Here is a 20,648-nt window from a genome sequence, read left to right on the forward strand (position 1 = left end):
ATTGGCATCCTGGCCCTAGTGTGTGAAAGTGAGTGTGAATGTTGTCTGTCTATCTGTGTTGGCCCTGCGATGGGGTGGCGACTTGTCCAGGGTGTATCCGCCTTCCGCCCGATTGAAGCTGAGATTGAATGTTGTCTGTCTATCTGTGTTGGCTCTGCAATGAGATGGCAACTCGTCCAGGTTGTACACCGCCTTCCGCCTGATTGTAGCTGAGATAGGCGCCAGCGCCCCCCGCGATCCCAAAATTGAATAAGCGGTAGAAAATGGATGGATGGATGGAATCCTGGTAATTACGGTCATACAACACTACTGCTGATGCTGTATCAATTTATTAATGTATGTATTTTACATTACAGTAGGGAAGGGATTCATATGACCAATTCCTGGGTGGAGAGAAGAGAAGATGTTCCTACTGTATGTTTCCAACTGTGTGTGCGTTATAGCCGTAATTGTCAAGGGGTATCTTTGTTGGATCTTTGTGTTGGCGTGATGGATGTTTGCACAGCCAGTGCCTGCACAGAATCGCTGAGTCATTCTCCACATTGTCAGCATTCAGCAGGACTCTGGACTGCCCTGATTATTTATCTGGGTTCAAAGTCTACACTGGCGGTGCACACAGTGCAGAACAAGCAGCTAAATGCAGCTCTTGAAGTCAGGCGACACGTCCAGTCTGAGTGTCCTGCTGCTTTTAGCTGGATAAATAAAGGTTCACACAAATACACCAGCAGGCTGCCATGTCTATTTTTAGAGAGGCATCATCTATTATGAAGTTAATATGATAAATATGCAGCATAAAAGCGCTTACAATACTGCCGAGTCCCATATTATTGCTCGACTTGTCTCCCAGTCACAAAGATTTAAAGATCTCGTTGACATTTTGTGGTTAAAGCGGAACAGTTTTGTGTTCGGTTCCACGTTTTTAACAAATGTCACAATGTGCTGGTAATCAATCAATCAATCAATGTTTACTTATATAGCCCTAAATCACTAGTGTCTCAAAGGGCTGCACAAACCACTACGACATCCTCGGTAGGCCCACATAAGGGCAAGGAAAACTCACACCCAGTGGGACATCGGTGACAATAATGACCCAGTGGGACGTCGGTGACAATGATGACTATGAAAACATGATACTGTGAAAGATCAATCCATAATGGATCCAACACAGTCGCGAGAGTCCAGTCCAAAGCGGATCCAACACAGCAGCGAGAGTCCCGTTCACAGCGGAGCCAGCAGGAAACCATCCCAAGAGGAGGCTGATCAGCAGCGCAGAGATGTCCCCAGCCGATACACAGGCGAGCAGTACATGGCCACCGGATCGGACCGGACTCCCTCCACAAAGGAGAGTGGGACATAGAAAAATAGAAAGGTAAATCATATTGCATGATTCAAATGGTTTATTTTAAAGCCCACCTGCGTATACTGTCAAGTTGTCTCCTCTTCTTTTTCTTCTTGCAGAGATGACATCTCCATGTGTGCGAGTGGATACACAGGAGTGGGAACCCTGGAGGAGGACAGTTAGTGTAGTTGAATGAGGAAGTGTATACTCTCGTATAGTGTTGCACAAAGAGCAGATGGTTAGTACACTAGTAGAAATACAGTACTGTGTCACTACAGCAGATTTTGGTTTCATGTGTTTTTATATTTCTTCACCATCTTGTTGACTTATATTGACTTACACAGCGAAACCTAAACATACTTTTGTTGCGGTTGTGTGTTGGTTTAGATCCCAAAATGCAGATAGAAAAGGTATTGTAATGTATGTGCACTCAAATTTCGATATAATGCGGTCCAATATAACGCGACATTCTATATAGAGCGATTGTGCCATGGACTCCAAATATTTGCCCGTTTTAAACTCACGCAAAAGCATCTCGTGTGGACGAGATATGAATACCGTGCGCTAGGGCTGGGCGATATTGGTTTTTATTAATATTGCGATATTTTTATGCAATATTGCGATAAACGATATATATTCCGATATTTTACCTTGGCTTTGAATGAACAAGGCTTTGGTTTCTAAAAGAAGCCTTGTGATTGTTCCATCTGGTTTTGAACTCCCCTTCAGAATTGTACAGAACTCAGCAAGCACATTTGGAACCTCAAAGACAATATTGTTGAATATTCAAGAACATGGCAAATTCTTGCATCCAGCACACCTTACAACAGTGGTAATAAAAGATGCAACCTATGCTTAAAAGAGAAACTGTTTATTATATACCACCCAAACCTGTCATCCCTCAATAAGCACAGTGAAATTGTATCAGCATGCCGTCACAGACGGAGACACCTCCTAGGTAACACATGGGCCAATCACCACGCCCCCACGCCTGCCTGTACCTACCCGTTTTGTACCCTATAGAAATCATGGTATGTGAATGCTTCCATTAAAATCTCCTGATGATTGAGGGAACCCCTCATGAAACAGTTCTGTAGAGATGAAGTAGTCTTGTGATTTTTTTCACACCTACATATTGCGCTCTACCACGTTATCGAGCACTATTCTCTGGATAATCAAATTAAGACATATATATATATATATATATATATATATATATATATATATATATATATATATATATACTCATTCATGAACGGATTATTTATCTATATATCTATATATATATATATAAATATATATAAATAGATAAACTGATTATCTATTTATATATATATATATATATACACATATACATATATATATATATATATATATATATATATAAAATATATATATGTAAATATAAAAATAGATAAATAATCCGTTCATGAATGAGTATATCCGTTCGGCCACCGTGTTCAATGGAGAAGTCTGATCTACAAAATTTGCAGGCAGCATACCCTTCCCCTTCGAGCTGTCATGGATGAACTGAAATTAATTGTTCCAATACTTTTGGAACTTGCAAGCGTACTTCTTCTTTTTCTTACTCGTCGTCGCCATATCTCTTCGTTTTTCTGCTTTTTCTGTTATGTTTTTGGACATTACTACGTGCCGTAGTTTTGAAGCAATGCAAGATGGGAATTTGGATGTTGTGTGTCAGTGTATTAACGTGCCGGCTGGAATAAACACATGCTGAGAAATTAGCTCCGTGCCTGCCTACTTTATAGGTATAGATAAACCTATGGATAACGGAGACATATATAATAGTCTCCTTTTCCAGTAAGAGAGGACGCTAAAGGCAGTGCCTTTAAGGCATGCCCCCAATATTGTTGTCCGGGTGGAAATAGGGAGAAATTTTCCGAGGGGCACAGAAATTCGGGAGTCCCCGGGGAAAATCGGGAGGGTTGGCAAGTATGTCTTAAGGTCATTTGAAAAATTCACTGCACATCATATTGGCAGCTACCAGAGGTGTGGACTCGAGTCACACGACTTGGACTCGAGTCAGACTCGAGTCATGAATTTGATGATTTTAGACTCGACTTGACAAAATGTAAAAAGACTTGCAACTCGACTTAGACTTTAACATCAATGACTTGTGACTTGACTTGGACTTGAGCCTTTTGACTTGACATGACTTGCTACTTTCCCCAAAACCCAATGATTAAAAAGTTATTCAGGAGCGTTCCGTATCTGTCCATGTCTGTCAGCGTGTGTGCGATGACAGCCTGTGCGCTACCTGTCAGAACAACAGCCAATCAAATTAAATCCACATTATTTTCGTCACACAGCATTCAGCCAATCAATTTGCATGAAAACCAACGGAGAAGAGCTCTCATACAACACGCCAATGAGGAAAAATGATGCCAAAAATTGTTTCGTTCGGGTATTAAAACTACGACTTGGTCAACAAAAAACGAATTCCAGTATGCAAAGCATGCGGTTCGTTCGAAGATTACAGACAGAGACGCAACAACTTCCAACTTCGTTCGACATTTGAAGATGCACAAAGAATGTTAAGTTTTGAATGTAAGTTAACATTTATTGGCTGAGTAATGTAACTTGTATTTGCTGTTTAGTTAAACCAGTGAGGCTCCAAACTCACTGCTAACGTTATGAAAATAGACATCGTATAAGGGTGCGCAGCACCGAGCGCTACTGCCTACTGGCGCTGACGTGACGCGGGGCCGCCATCTTGGAGTGGTGATCCCCTCCACTCAGTGCAATTCATTTGACAGGAGCAATGAACTGTCAGCGCATTTAATTCATTTTACCTCACTGAATACCACTGATATTCACGCGTTTTTTTTTCATAAGTGTAACTATGAAAAAAGACACATTTTTTGGCGTGTTGTTTGCTTAACAGTAGTGGAATATTCTTATATGCTATAAGTGAGCAGACGTCCAAGATCAAAAGTGGGAATAATAATCCCAAAAGGGGGGAAAAAAACAGTCAGCTATTTTTAAGGCGAAGAAACAATATGATTAGGTTGTATATACATGCATATATCCTACATAAACATTGTATAAATACATAAGATATCTATATATCTTATAGACTGTATCTCTGTTGCTGCAACAGCAGAGAGTTTATTCTGTCTTGACACTTTGTATTAATATTTTGTATTACATTCTTCCCTTAAATGATCATGTTTACAGTGATTGTTTTATATGTATTTTTCATGTATGTTGCTTCGGATAAAAGCGTCTGCAAAATACTTAAACATAAACATATATAAACACCTGAAAGTTTTTATATCAGCTAAAACCACAGATTTGTTTCACTGGATTCAGAATAAAAGCAAATTCTGTCTTACCCAACAATGTTAGTATTTGAATATTGTTACTTGAAGACTTATTCCTAGTTACAATTATACTGTTAAGAAAGTATTGTCTCATACTTTGCCTAAAATGAGAATGCATCATAATCAGTGGCCGCTGGAGAATTTTGTTTTAGGTGGGGCTGAAAGTTTGTAAACCAAATACTTGTAGGGGGGTCATCCTCCCCCAGAAGATTTCTTTGTGATTTTCACGTACAAATTGAAGATCTTTGTTCCTTTCAACTCTGTGGTAATATTCTTTTCACAAAATACAACCATGTTAATGTTCAATCTTACTTGTGAAAAGTAATCCCCTGATTCCTATTTTCAACAGTCCACTCATTAAAGCAGGAAAACGCTAAACACCAACCCAGCATCTTTGTTTGCTACCTGTCAACTGTCAGTTTAGGCTGCTTGCCGGCTCCTCATCACCACTTCAAGATGGCGGCCAAATTGCTCACGTCACAGCAGCCAATGCTGCGTCTACTTATAAAATGTCTATGGTTATAACGTCATTGCAAACACTACAATCTGTTGCGTCCACTGCAGTTCGCTACCTTATTCATACTTTTTGTCAAGTGTTTTTTTTTAAGCAGGGTTGCATGAGGTACCCACTCAAAATGTTACGTTAGTCAATGTATCAGACACGGTAATGTAACGTTATACGGTGGTCAGCAGCACCTACAAAAAGACAAACATAGTCAAATAAAGGTCAGTTAAAATGTATACTATATAAAGGATATGTGTACATATTCCATAGGGCCGTGAAATCTAAAAACTACAACTCTGTTCCTTGTTATTTTCATGCAGTTATGTGTATCATGAGTATGCACACATCAACACACATACAGTATGAGATGAGATCAATGAGATAAGGTAAGAACAGGATAGAGACTGCTATGGAACTAGTTACAATGCAATATTCCATGGAAATACAATGTTAACACCTTTGTGCAAATAATTACAGTTGCACTTGTTTTTTTCAAATGTGTTCATTCTGTAAAGGAATGAGTTAAATGTTTAAAATAACTGGTTAATAGTGCTATTATGAAGTGCAATGTCAGCACAATTAAAAAAAAAAATAATAAATACATACAGTGTTTTAAAAGCATACAAAATCTGTGTAAATATTTTAGTCTGGGGTTAAAAGGACTTGAAATGACTCGAAACTCAAAATGCAGGACTTGGGACTTGACTTGAGACTTTCCAGTCTTGACTTTGGACTTGACTCGGGACTTGCCTGTCTTGACTTGGGACTTGACTCGAGAGCAAAGACTTGAGACTTACTTGTGACTTGCAAAACAATGACTTGGTCCCACCTCTGGCAGCTACAGTTTCCATCTTAAAGACCCCCAAAATTTTGGGGGGAATGTTCGGCGGGCTAGACTGAAACGCTTAACGGTCCGCATTTGGCCCCCAGGCCTTAATTTGCCCAGGCCGGAACAAACGCTGCCTCGCTAACTGTGTACGAACAAAACATGAAATATGGGCTAATAGTTTACAAATACTGTAATATGATTGTTGATGTTTTTCCAATCAGTACAGAATTGTGTTCCATTGCAGTGTTGTGTATTACAAACTCAAACGCCTTTCGTGTTGATGCAGAAAATAACTTATCTCTTGCCGTATGTAGTTTTTACGGCTATCCATCCATCCATCTATTTTCTACCGCTTGTACCATTTGGGGTCGCGGGGAGTGCTGGATCCTATCTCTAAAGTTATCCAAAGGTAGATTTGATTGCGCCCATTAGCTGCATTACTAGCTACCTGGAACGAGACAATTTTTATATTTTAGAAGGCGAAAAACTATTTTTTGTCTTCCTGTCTCTAATAACGATTCTGAACTTTAGTCAAAAAAAAAAAAAAAAAATGCAGTTCCCCTGTAAACAATCATTCATACCTGTGAGCTGCTTCCTGCCGTTTTGGTAGACACGACCTTCGCAGATATGAGACCAGATCGCAACACTTACACAGTAACTTCTATGAAAGTCTACAAAAAGATGGAAGCACAAAATAAAAACAAAATATCAATCGAGTGATGAATAGTGCCCACCCCATCTTAGGCGTTATATCGATCCAGCTCCGTCCGACTGGCGAAGCTCGCTTCATGATTGGCAATTCAGAACAGGTGAGGGAGCTCGCGTTCAGTCCCGAAGGGAAGTGGTGGAAAATGGTGGCAAACAGGAAGTGGAAACAAAAATAAGAGCGCAGGACAGGAAATAAAAGAAAACACCAGTAACGAACAATAGTGGTGTGCCGTCAGGGCCAGCAAGGCCTTCTCTGCTGGCCTAACATAACCAGAAATCATGATCATAATTGAAGATAAAGGTATTTTTTTATTTGCTTTCTCTAAATAGCTAAACATATTCATATTCATTCATTAATTTTCATTCATTTCATTTATTTATTTATTTCAGGCAATGATATAAAAAATAATAATTTAAAAAAAGTACAGAGTTGACAACACATAATGATATAAATTAATATACAAACCCCGTTTCCATATGAGTTGGGAAATTGTGTTAGATGTAAATATAAACGGAATACAATGATTTGCAAATCCTTTTCAACCCATATTCAGTTGAATGCACTACAAAGACAAGATATTTGATGTTCAAACTCATAAACTTTATTATTTTTTTTGCAAATAATAATCAACTTAGAATTTCATGGCTGCAACACGTCCCAAAGTAGTTGGGAAAGGGCATGTTCACCACTGTGTTTCATCACTTTTTCTTTTAACAACACTCAATAAACCTTTGGGAACTGAGGAGACACATTTTTTAAGCTTTTCAGGTGGAATTCTTTCCCATTCTGTTTTATGTAGAGCTTAAGTTGTTCAACAGTCCGGTGTCTCCTTTGTGGTATTTTAGGCTTCATAATGCACCACACATTTTTGATGGGTGACATGTCTGGACTGCAGGCGGGCCGGGAAAGTACCCGCACTCTTTTACTACGAAGCCACACTGTTGTAACACGTGGCTTGGCATTGTTTTGCTGAAATAAGCAGAGCAGAACACCTTTCCACTTTGCATCAGTCCATCTTAGATGAGCTCGGGCCCAGGGAAGCCGGCGGCGTTCCTGGGTGTTGTTGATAAATGGCTTTCGCTTTGCATAGTAGAGTTTTAACTTGCACTTACAGATGTAGCGACCAACTGTAGTTACTGACAGTAGTTTTATGAAGTGTTCCTGAGCCCATGTGGTGATATCCTTTACACGCGAATGTCGGTTTTTGATGCAGTACCGCCTGAGGGATCAAAGGTCCGTAATATCATTGCTTACATACAGTAATTTCTCCAGATTCTCTGAACCTTTTGATGATTTTACGGACCGTAGATGGTAAAATCCCTAAATTCCTTGCAATAGCTCGTTGAGAAATGTTGTTCTAAAACTGTTTGAGAATTTGCTTACAAAGTGGTGACCCTCACCCCATCCTTGTTTGTGAATTACTTAGCATTTCATGGAAGCTGCTTTTATACCCAATCATAGCAACCTACTGTTCCCAATTAGCCTGCACACCTGTGGGATGTTCCAAATAACTGTTTGATGAGCATTCCTCAACTTTACCAGTATTTATTGCCACCATTCCCAACTTTTTTGTCACATGTTTCTGGCATCAAATTCTAAATTTAATAATTATTTGCAAAAAAAAAAAGTTTATAAGTTTTAACATCAAATATGTTGTCTTTGTAGCATATTCAACTGAATATGGGTTGAAAATTATTTGCAAATCATTGTATTCTGTTTAGGGCTTCACGGTGGCAGAGGGGTTAGTGCGTCTGCCTCAAAATACGAAGGTCCTGAGTAGTCAGGGTTCAATCCCGGGCTCGGGATCTTTCTGTGTGGAGTTTGCATGTTCTCCCCGTGACTGCGTGGGTTCCCTCCGGGTACTCCGGCTTCCTCCCACTTCCAAAGCCATGCACCTGGGGATAGGTTGATTGGCAACACAAAATTGGCTCTAGTGTGTGAATGTGAGCGTGAATGTTGTCTGTCTATCTGTGTTGGCCCTGCAATGAGGTGGCGACTTGTACAAAGTGTACCTCGCATTCCGCCCGATTGCAGCTGAGATAGGCACCAGCGCCACCCGCTACCCCAAAGGGAAAAAGCGGTAGAGTAAATGGATGGATGTATGGATGTATTCCGTTTATATTTACACCCAACACAATTTCCCAACTCATATGGAAACGGGGTTTGTAGTGCAAAAGGTAATGTATAGTATGTAATACATGATTGTCCAGTTTTGCCTGAAAGGGAGTGGGAAGAAGATAATTTATTTAATCCCACCCCAGTTCTCCATTCAGTGATTATTCACATGAGTTTCACTGTTACTTTGTTCAAGGATTATAATACAGATGTTGTATTATAGTGGCATTACCACAGGCAACAATAATTATTACACAGTTAAAATATCTTTTTTTATCAATAATGTAGGAATAATGAATACATCAACAATGGTAATAAACAAAATACCAATAATGGTAATAGACAACTTGGCAATAATGGTAATAGACAACCTAGCAATAATGGTAATAGACAACTTGGCAATAATGGTAAGGTAAACATTGAGCACATGATGAGACAAAGTACAACAGCAAGTCAAATTGAAGACCTTCATCTCTATATTTGAACCAGACCCAATGTTTGTATAATAGTTTAAATCGATGAATAGTTTGGCATTGCTTGTGTTGTAAGTCCAGTTTGTTCCATTGTTTTACTCCGCATGCAGACACACAAAAACGTTTACGAGTGGGTTGAGCTCTTAGCAATGAGAAATATCCAAAGCCTCTCAAGTTATGAGCCTGCACACGTCTTATAAAAATAAGTTGTAGATTAGGCGGACATAATTTGTTAAATGCTTTGTATAGGATTATTAATGTATTATAATTAACAAGGTCATCAAATTTGAGCAACTTTGATTGCATAAACAGATTATGAGTATGTTCTAAATAACCAACGTTGTGAATGATCCGCACTGCTCTTTTCTGTAATATGAACAGAGGATGAATTTTGTTGTGCTAAATATTCCCCCACACTTCAACACAGTATGTAAGGTATGGCAGTACCAAGGTGCAGTATAGAGTACAAAGAAGTATTCAACACAGTATGTAAGGTATGGCAGTACCAAGGTGCAGTATAGAGTACACATAAGTATTCAACACAGTATGTAAGGTATGGCAGTACCAAGGTGCAGTATAGAGTACAAAGAAGTATTCAACACAGTATGTAAGGTATGGCAGTACCAAGGTGCAGTATAGAGTACACATAAGTATTCAACACAGTATGTAAGGTATGGCAGTACCAAGGTGCAGTATAGAGTACACATAAGTATTCAACACAGTATGTAAGGTATGGCAGTACCAAGGTGCAGTATAGAGTACACATAAGTATTCAACACAGTATGTAAGGTATGGCAGTTTGAAGGTGCAGAATAGAGTACAAAGAAGTATTCAACACAGTATATAAGGTATGCCAGTACCAATGTGCAGTATAGAGTACGGAGTGCATTTTCATTGAGGTATACTTTTGCTTTGTTTATAATTGAGAGGCTTTTGGAGACTTTTGTTTTGATATGTCTGACATGAGGTTTCCATGATTGTTTACTATCAATTATTACTCTCAAAAATGTATTCTCATTTACGATTTCAATTTGACAACCATCAATACTTATTTTCTGTTCAGACGTTAGGTTGCGCTTTCCAAATATCATTATCTTTGTTTTATTTATATTCAAAGATAATTTATTTGTGTCCATCCATTTTTTTTTACTATGTTTAGCTCTGTGTTTACTGTATTTATGAGCTCATTATAGTCATCACTACTGAAAAATATATTTGTGTCGTTTCAAATGTCAATGTCGTCATTCATTTTTATTTATCTCCTTCATTGATGTGCATATTTGATCGATAGACAATTATACCTCAATTATACAATCATACATTTACACACCAATACCTGAGAAGGAGCACGATGAAGAAAAATCGTATGTTTTCCTGCCCCCTTCAACATAATATGTAGTCTTACTTAATGGATATCATACAAACCAACAAATACATCCAAATATAATGAAAACAAACAAAAACACAGAGAAAACACAACAAGTGCAAAACTTCCTGCTAGACAGCGACCTTTATTTAATAATACAATTTTAACATTTGCAAACCAAACAATTAAACAAGGTGACACGGTAAAGAATCTGGGTATTATCTTCGACCCAACTCTCTCCTTTGAGGCACACATTAAAAGCGTTACTAAAACGGCCTTCTTTCATCTCCGTAATATCGCTAAAATTCGCTCCATTCTGTCCACTAAAGACGCTGAGATCATTATCCATGCGTTTGTTACGTCTCGTCTCGATTACTGTAACGTATTATTTTCGGGTCTCCCCATGTCTACCATTAAAAGATTACAGTTGGTACAAAATGCGGCTGCTAGACTTTTGACAAGAACAAGAACGTTTGATCACATTACGCCTGTACTGGCTCACCTGCACTGGCTTCCTGTGCACTTAAGATGTGACTTTAAGGTTTTACTACTTACGTATAAAATACTACACGGTCTAGCTCCAGCCTATTTTGCCGATTGTATTGTACCATATGTCCCGGCAAGAAATCTGCGTTCAAAGGACTCCGGCTTATTAGTGATTCCCAAAGCCCAAAAAAAGTCTGCGGGCTATAGAGCGTTTTCCTTTCGGGCTCCAGTACTCTGGACAGTTTGAGATGCCACCTCAGTAGAAGCATTTAAGTCTCACCTTAAAACTCATTTGTATACTCTAGCCTTTAAATAGACCTCCTTCTTTGACCAGTTGATCTACCAATTCTTTTCTTTTTCTCCTCCGTCCCCCCCCTCCCTTGTGGAGGGGGGTCCGGTCCGATGGCCATGGATGAAGTACTGGCTGTCCAGAGTCGGGACCCAGGATGGACCACTCGTCGGGACCCAGGATGGACCGCTCGCCTGTGTATCGGTTGGGGACATCTCTACGCTGCTGATCCGACTCCGCTTGGGATGGTTTCCTTTGCTGTCTTGGATCCGCTTTGAACTGAACTCTCACGGCTGTGTTGGATCCACTATGATTGAACTTTCACAGTATCATGTTAGACCCGCTCGACATCCATTGCTTTCGGTCCCCTAGAGAGGTGGGTGGGGGGGGGACGGTTGCCCACATATGTGGTCCTCTCCAAGGTTCTCAGTCATCATTGTCACTGACGTCCCACTGGGTGTGAGTTTTCCTTGCCTTTATCCTACCGAGGATTTCGTGGTGGTTGTGCAGCCCTTTGAGACATTTGTGATTTAGGGCTTTATAAATAAACATTGATTGATTGATTGATTGATTGATTGATTGAAAACTTCATGAAGTACAAACCGAACAAAAAAAAAGAAAATAATATATATTCTCTTCATGTCAGATTATGCTCCTTCCAGCACTGTTGTTTTTAGGTTAGAGAGTTTTTATCCAATCAGAATTCAGCTTGCTTATGTTGCTATGCTGTACGAAATCTGCCTCGAGGCTTCACTCCGGGTACTCCGGCTTCCTCCCACCTCTAAATACATGCACCTGGGGATAGGTTGATTGGCAACACTAAATGGTCCCTAGTGTGTGAATGTCAGTGTGAATGTTGTCTGTCTGTTTGTGTTGGCCCTGCGATGAGGTGACGACTTGTCCATGGTGTACACCGCCTTCCGCCCGATTGTAGCTGAGATAGGCTCCATCACCCCCCGCAACCCCAAAGGGAATACACGGTAGAAAATGGATGGATGGATGGCTTTAAAATCAATATTGCTGGCATCGGTGCGCTGTAAGTGAACGGACACAAACATTTGAGAGACAGTTGCAATAGCCAATCAGATCACAAGTTGTTGTTGTCAGTAAGGCCTTCTCGATGGCCTAAGGCAGATATATACTGATGGTATGAGCCAAGTAACATAACAACTCCATTACCCAGCATGCAACAGTAGTAGAGAGCTTGCACAGTAGCCCCATTTAGGTTGTTGAATGTAGACATGCAGAGGGACGGTTTTGATGAGCACACTTTGTTCAGACTGCAAGCCCCGATACCCATTGAGCTAGCCCAAACTGTATGGTTTCAATATTTAGGTTATGTTTTTTGGGCCAAATGAAAAGCTTTGGTGGGCCCGAACTTGGCCTAATAAAATGTGCACTACAGATGCTTCCTATGTGGACAGTGATAAATGAAAGTAGGTCCCACTGTAGTGCACCAGCAGGATTGTTGTCAGAGAAACACAACATGTTTTATTTAGAGGTGTGTATTTAGGATGCTGACTGCTGCCTGCAAAGTTGTTCAATCAAAATATGGAAGTGCAGAGAAAATCATCCATTAGTAATGAAAAGCAGCTTTGTGTTGCTGGCTGAAGATGCTGCATTGCTGCCTGCTGCTCTCCCCCTTCTTCCCTCCTCTTCTCCTCTTCTTCTCTCCTCCTCTCCAGAGAAGCTGCCACACTTTCAGCTCTTTCAGCTTTCATCAGGAAAATTGGGGCAAATCTGATGTATTTTATTCACTCATCTGCTATCATGTCGTGGAAGTTACATACTATAGCTATTAAACACACCCAAAGTACATTTCTAACTACTTTTCCCCCATCTATAAAAATGATTTATGAACTGAATATTTGATTAAATTTGGAAGATGGATAGTTTGCCTAAGATAATAAATCTGAGCATTCAGACATTATATTTCATGTAAAAGTACTGTGCAGTCAAAAATATAACAAAATATTGTATCATATCAGATAATGATACAATGTATAGCAAATAAAACATAGTATGATACAACACAACACATTATAATAATAATAATAACATTAACACACATTTGTGTCACGCTCGTGGCGCATTGTGATGCGGGATTTAGTTCTCCCCAGGGATGCAAAGGACACTCCGGATGACAACGTAAAGGTAAGATAATTTAATGATTCAGACACAGTACAAAACAGGCAGAAATAAACAAAAGAAACGCGTGCCCAACGCCAGGAAGCTAATGCTAACACTTAGCATGGATTCAGGAAAAACTAAAGCTGCGTGCCGAACGCACGGGAAGCTTAGGCTAACACTTAGCACAGATTCAGGAATCAGAAACATGAACGCGATTGTTGCTTACCGCAAAACAATGGACCCAGGCTGACTGACGGAGAGGGCAGGCTTAAATAACGAAAGTAATTACAACACAGGTGCGCGTCCGGAAACAAGTGGCAGGTGAAACTAATAAGTAACTATGGTGACAGAACAAACAAGGATGTGCAACTAGGAATAAGTCAAACATTAGCAGAACATAATACAAAAAAGATTCAAAACCTGAACATAATATGATCCGGGCAGCGGATCATAACATAACCCTCCCCTTAAGGGACAGATTCCAGATGTCCCAGAAAATAACTTAAACCCCCCCAAAATTATAAAGCAGTACATGAGTCAAGGGAGGGCGGAGAGAGGACATTGCGAAGGGTCAGCAGGCCATGTGTCCCCGAATCCCCCAGGGACAAGTCAGGTGGCGGCGGCGAATGGAATAGTCTAGGCGGGCGACCTCGGAAAGGCCACATCCATGGCCGACAGGGAGGTGGGTGCACTTGGCGAGGCGGACGACCAGGGCACGGCCAGAAGTGGCTGACGTGGAGGTGGGCACGTCTGCGCTATCGTCGTGGCAGGCTTGGAAGCAGCGGACGAGTCAGGCGCGGGTGCAGCAGACGAAGCAGGCGGCAAAGCTTGGCGTGTAAGGCCAGCTCGAGATTGCTGAAACGTCGTTGTGGAAACAGGCGGCGTCGTCGTGGAAACAGACGGTGTCGTGGAAACAGACGGAGTCGTCGTCGTGGAAACAGGCGGAGTCGTTGTCGTCGTGGGAACAGGTGCTGGTGTGGGATCCAGCCTTGGAACAGATGCTGGAGTGGAATTTTTTCTTGGGTCAGGTGCTGGAGTGGGATGCAGCCCTGGATCAGGTGCTGGAGTGGAATCCAGCCCTGGAGCAGGTGCTGGAGTAGGATCCAGACCTGGATCAGGTGCTGGAGTGGAAACCAGACCTGGACTAGGACTAGGACTTGGACTAGGACTTGGTCTAGGACTTGGACTAGGACTTGGACTAGCGACAGGTGCTAACCGTGGTGCAGGTGGATGTGGCTTAGTTGGGTGATGCGGCTTGGCGGGCCGAAAGACAGGTAAATGTGGCCGCGCAGGAGGTTCTACAGCTTGGCGGGTCGAAACACCCGTAGTGGTGGACTAGCTGGGGGGTGTGGCTTGGCGGACCGAAAGAAAGGTAAGGGTGGCCGCGCAAGAGAATGCGGCTTGGCGGGTCGAAAGACCGGTGGTGGTGGCCTCGCCGGAGGTTGCGGCTTGACTGGTCGCAAGACCGGTAAAGGTGGCCACGCAGGAGAATGCGGTTTGGCGGGTCAAAAGACTGGTGGTGGTGGCCTAGCTGGGGTCGTGGCTTGGCTGTGCTACCTCCGCAGCACAGCTCCCAGCACTAGCACCCCCCTCAAGAAGCGGATCCCAGACGCTCTGTCTGTGGTCTGGGACTGTCCCTAAGGGTGGGTGGAGGGAGGTCAGGAGGAGGGTAGACTCCTCCCCACTCCAAAAAAAGTCTATTTACCCCTCCCCCACTTTAGACTGGGTGGGAGCAATAGTCACTGAGGGCGGAGACAAAGTCACTGGGGGAGGGACTTGGAAAACATGAGACTGAGACTGAGAAGATCTAAATTTAGAAAAAAATCTATCGTAAGGAATAATTCTAGAACTAAATGCTTTAGTAGGCTGCTTACAAAGGGAGTAAACCGCATCTAAAAAAATTCATGGTGTATGACGTCATCGTTAGTGGGAGGGATGACGTCGATATGGGGAAGTGGCAAAATGTCAACTGCGGAGGTTTCCTCTTGGCTCACATCCCAGTCAGAAGATTGTTTGGTCACATTACAAAGGGAATTACCAAACCTCAGAGGGGAATACTGGGCTGCTGTTGGCGTGTTGCTGTCCGTAGTAGGCGTCTTCGGGAGCGACGCGTCTTAGCGAGGCGAAGACTCCATGCGGTCCAATGCGGGGAACGAGTTGCTGGGTCCATTCTGTCATGCTCGTGGCGCATTGGGATGCGGGATTTAGTTCTCCCCAGGGACGCAACGGACACTCTGGATGACAACGTAAAGGTAAGATAATTTAATAACTCAGACACAGTACAAAACGGGCAGAATTAAACAAAAGAAACGTGTGCCCAACGCACGAGAAGCTAAGGCTAACACTTAGCACTGATTCAGGAATTAGAAACATGAACGCGATTGTTTTTTACCGCAAAACAATGGAGCCAGGCCGACTGACGGGAGAGGGCAGGCTTAAATAACGAAAGTAATTACAACACAGGTACGAGTCCGGAAAAAAGCGGCAGGTGAAACTAATAAGTAATTATGGTGACGGAACAAACAAGGAAGTGCAACTAGGAACTAAGTCAAATATTAGCAGAACATAATACAAAAAAGATTTAAAACCTGAACATAATATGATCCGGGCAATGGATCATAACACATTTGTGCATTTTAATAAAATAAATAACTGGATTTTTTCATTTCGTCATCAATATTTTTTGTTCATATACCACAATCTGCATGGTGTCCTGGTCAGCCAGGCCTGCCCTGAACACTCACCAGGACGACATGGCTCGTCCCCATACCAGGGAGCAGCGGCTGCACTCCTAGCTCCTTCAAGCACCATTGAAGAAACGTGTCAGCCAACACAGTACCACAAGATCCAGGGCCTCTCGTCTGAACGCTAAATAGAAATATAAAATATTGGCCATCTCTGTAATTTCATCAAACGTTCACAGTCATTCAGATAAAGTGGCTTTTGCAACTTTTGTGTGAATAAACACCACATAAATCCTCTACCATCCGGTATCACACTTTTTATTTATCGCAGTTCACACAAAGCTGCTCTCTCTCACTCACACCCGCACGCACGCACGCACGCACGCACGCACGCACGCACGCACGCACGCACGCACGCACGCACGCACGCACGCACGCACACACACACACACACACACACACACACACACACACACACACACACACACACACACAATGTATCCTGTAGTTATGAACCAGCTGGTGCATAAACAGGCTGCAGTTAATTGTGCATCTACTTAACATGTTAAAGCTAACGTGAGCACTTTAGTTAGTTTCTACAAACCCCGTTTCCATATGAGTTGGGAAATTGTGTTAGATGTAAAATATAAACGGAATACAATGATTTGCAAATCCCTTTCAACCCATATTCAATTGAATGTACTACAAAGACAAGATGTTTGATGTTCAAACTCATAAACTTATTTTTTTTTGCAAATAATAAATAACTTAGAATTTCCTGGCTGCAACACGTGCCAAAGTAGTTGGGAAAGGGCATGTTCACCACTGTGTTACATCACATTTTCATTTTAACAACACTCAGTAAACATTTGGGAACTGAGGAAACTAATTGTTGAAGCTTTGAAAGTGGAATTCTTTCCCATTCTTGGTTTATTTAGAGCTTCAGTCGTTCAACAGTCCGGGGTCTCCGCTGTCGTATTTTACGCTTAATAATGCGCCACACATTTTCGATGGGAGACAGGTCTGGACTGCAGGCGTGCCAGAAAAGTACCCGCACTCTTTTTTTACGAAGCCACGCTGTTGTAATACATGCTGAATGCGGCTTTTCATTTTCTTGCTGAAATAAGCAGGGGCGTCCATGAAAAAGGCGGCGCTTAGATGGCAGCATATGTTGTTCCAAAACCTGTATGTACCTTTCAGCATTAATGGTGCCTTCACAGATGTGTAAGTTACCCATGCCTTGGGCACTAATGCACCCCCATACCATCACAGATGCTGGCTTTTGAACTTTGCCTCGATAACACTCTGGATGGTTCGCTTCCCCTTTGGTCCGGATGACACAACGTCGAATATTTCCAAAAACAATTTGAAATGTGGCCTCGTCAGACCACAGAACACTTTTCCACTTTGCATCAGTCCATCTTGATGATCTCGGGGCCCTAAAAAGCCGGCGGCGTTTCTGGATGTTGTTGATAAATGGCTTTCGCTTTGTATTGTAAAGCTTTAACTTTCACTTACAGATGTAGTGATGAACTGCATCTAGTGACAGTGGTTTTCTGAAGTGTTCCTGAGCCCATGTGGTGATATCCTTTAGAGATTGATGTCGGTTTTTGATACAGTGCCGTCTGAGGGATCGAAGGTCACGGTCATTCAATGTTGGTTTCCGGCCATGCCGCTTATGTGGAGTGATTTCTCCAGATTCTCTGAACCTTTTGATGATATAATGGACCGTAGATGTTGAAATCCCAAAAGTTTTTTGAGAAACGTTGTTATGGTAAATGGTAAATGGGTTATATAGTTAGATAGCGCTTTTCTACCTTCAAGGTACTCAAAGCGCTTTGACACTATTTCCACATTCACCCATACACACACACATTCACACACTGATGGCGGGAGCTGCCATGCAAGGCCCTAACCACGAACCAGTAGGAGCAAGGGTGAAGTGTCTTGCTCAAGGACACAACAGGCATGGCGAGGTTGGTAGAAGGTGGGGATTGAACCAGGAACCCTCAAGTTGCTGGCACGGCCACTCTCCCAACTGCGCCACGCCGTCCCGTTCTTAAACTGTTTGACTATTTGCTCACGCAGTTGTGGACAAAATGGTGTACCTCGCCCCATCCTTTCTTGTGAAAGACTGAGCATTTTTTGGGAAGCTGTTTTTATACCCAATCATGGCACCCACCTGTTCCCAATTAGCCTGCACACCTGTGGGATGTTCCAAATAAGTGTTTGATGAGCATTCCTCAACTTTATCAGTAATTATTGCCACCTTTCCCAGCTTCTTTGTCAAATGTTGCTGGCATCAAATTCTGAAGTTAATGATTATTTGCAACAACATTTTTTTTATCAGTTTGAACATCAAATATGTTGTCTTTGTAGCATATTCAAGTGAATATTGGTTGAAAATGATTTGCAAATCATTGTATTCTGTTTATATTTACATCTAACACAATTTCCCAACTCCTATGGAAACGGAATTTGTATTACCTACTCAGTGGCCTAGTGGTTAGTGTCCGCCCTGAGACAATGACTATAAAAATGGGAACCATTACCTCCTGCTGTGCACTCAGTATCAAGGGTTGAAATGGGGGGTAAAGTCACCAAAAATGATTCCTGGCCGCAGCCACTGCTGCTGCCTACTGCTCCCCTCACCTCCCAGGGGGTGAACAAGGGGATAGGACAAATTTCACCACACCTAGTGTGTGTGTGTGTGTGTGTGTGTGTGTGTGTGACTATCATTGGTACTTTTTTAACTATTAACAGTGTAAGAAATGACGCTTGCATTTTTAACAGTCCTGGTGAACATAAATACATTTAAGTAGCTTTAAAGGGGAACATCATCACAATTTCAGAAGTTTAAAACCAATAAAAATCAGTTCCCAGTGGCTTATTTTTTTTTTTTTTCAAAATTTTTCCCATCCCGGAATATCCCTAAAAAAAGCTTTAAAGTCCCTGATTTTTGCTATCTGTGAAGCCATCGTCCATTTTCCTGTGACGTCATCCAGTGATGCCAATACAGACAGCACAGCAAGATATAGCGACATTAGCTCGGATTCAGACGTGGATTTCAGCGGCTTAAGCGACTCAACAGATTACGCATGTATTGAAACTGTTGGAGTATGGAGGCAGATAGCGAAAACGAAATTGAAGAAGAAACTGAAGCTATTGAGCGAATAGCTATTGACGCTATTCGGCCATGTTTGCCTTAGCATCGCCAATAAAATGTGCAGACCAACGATCGGAAGTTTCGCATCTTGTGACACTGGATCAACTTAAATCCATCGATTGATAAGTGTTTGTTTGGCATTAAATGTGGGTGGAGGGAAACGCTGGATGAAAATATAGTTTCAAATGTACATACAGCTAGCCTAAATAGCATGTTAGCATCGATTAGCTGGCAGTCGTGCCGCGACCAAATATGTCTGATTAGCACATAATCAACAACATCAACAAAACTCACCTTTGTGATTTAGTTGACTTTATCGTTGGAAATGCATCTGCAGGTTATACATACATCTCTGTGCCATGTCTGCCTTAGCACCGCCGGTAAAATGTGCAGACACTCCGGTACACTCAATGGGTGTCTGGCGGCAGATTTCTTTGACTTTATCGTTGGAAATGCATCTGCTTTGATCGTCGCAGGATATCCACACAATCTTGCCATCTCTGTAGTAGCATAGCTTTCGTCGGTAAAATGCGCGGAACGAACAACTGACAATTTCGTCGGCTTTCCCCACACCCTCGTATTTTGAACACATTTCGTCCAATTTCTTGCCAGTTTCGCATCTTTGGGCCAGTGGTGCAACTTGAATCCCTCCCTGTTAGTGTTGTTACACCCTCCGACAACACACCGACGAGGCATGTTGTTTCCAAGGTTCCAGAAAATAGTCGAAAAAACTGAAAATAACAGAGCTGAGACGCTGTGTTTGTAATGTGTTTGAGAAAATGGCGGCTTTATTACCTAGGTGACGTCATGTTCTGACGTCATCGCTCCGAGAGCGATAAATAGAAAGGCGTTTAATTCGCCAAAATTCACCCATTTAGAGTTCGGAAATCGGTTAAGAAAATATATGGTCTTTTTTCTGCAACATCAAGGTATATATTGACGCTTACATAGGTCTGGTGATAATGTTCCCCTTTAAAGTGATGCACAAACCCTCATAAACTTAAATATAGTGTTAGGCTTTGAAGATGATTTAAATCAAGAGGGTTAATTACTATACTTTAATTTGGATAATAATTGTTTATATGATAATTATATTTTATTTTAAATGTTTGCCTTTTCCTAATTTTCTGTAAAGCACTTTGAATTGCCTCGTGTAGAATGTTGCTCTATAAATGAAATTGCCTTTCCTTACATAATTTGGATAACTAAAACA

At 41.7% G+C, this 20,648-nt stretch overlaps 1 long non-coding RNA gene across 1 annotated transcript; it reads right to left on the minus strand.

Moving 5' to 3' along the window:
- Positions 1-313: 313 nt before the first annotated feature.
- LOC133553949 (uncharacterized) lies at positions 314-6,862 on the minus strand. The gene is made up of 3 exons (XR_009807021.1): positions 6,752-6,862; positions 6,599-6,688; positions 314-1,504 (listed from the first exon to the last, which is right to left on the minus strand). It is a non-coding gene; the product is annotated as an uncharacterized LOC133553949 (long non-coding RNA).
- Positions 6,863-20,648: the final 13,786 nt, after the last annotated feature.

The sequence above is a fragment of the Nerophis ophidion genome, linkage group LG06 (assembly GCF_033978795.1).
Source record: "Nerophis ophidion isolate RoL-2023_Sa linkage group LG06, RoL_Noph_v1.0, whole genome shotgun sequence".
NCBI lineage: Eukaryota > Metazoa > Chordata > Actinopteri > Syngnathiformes > Syngnathidae > Nerophis > Nerophis ophidion.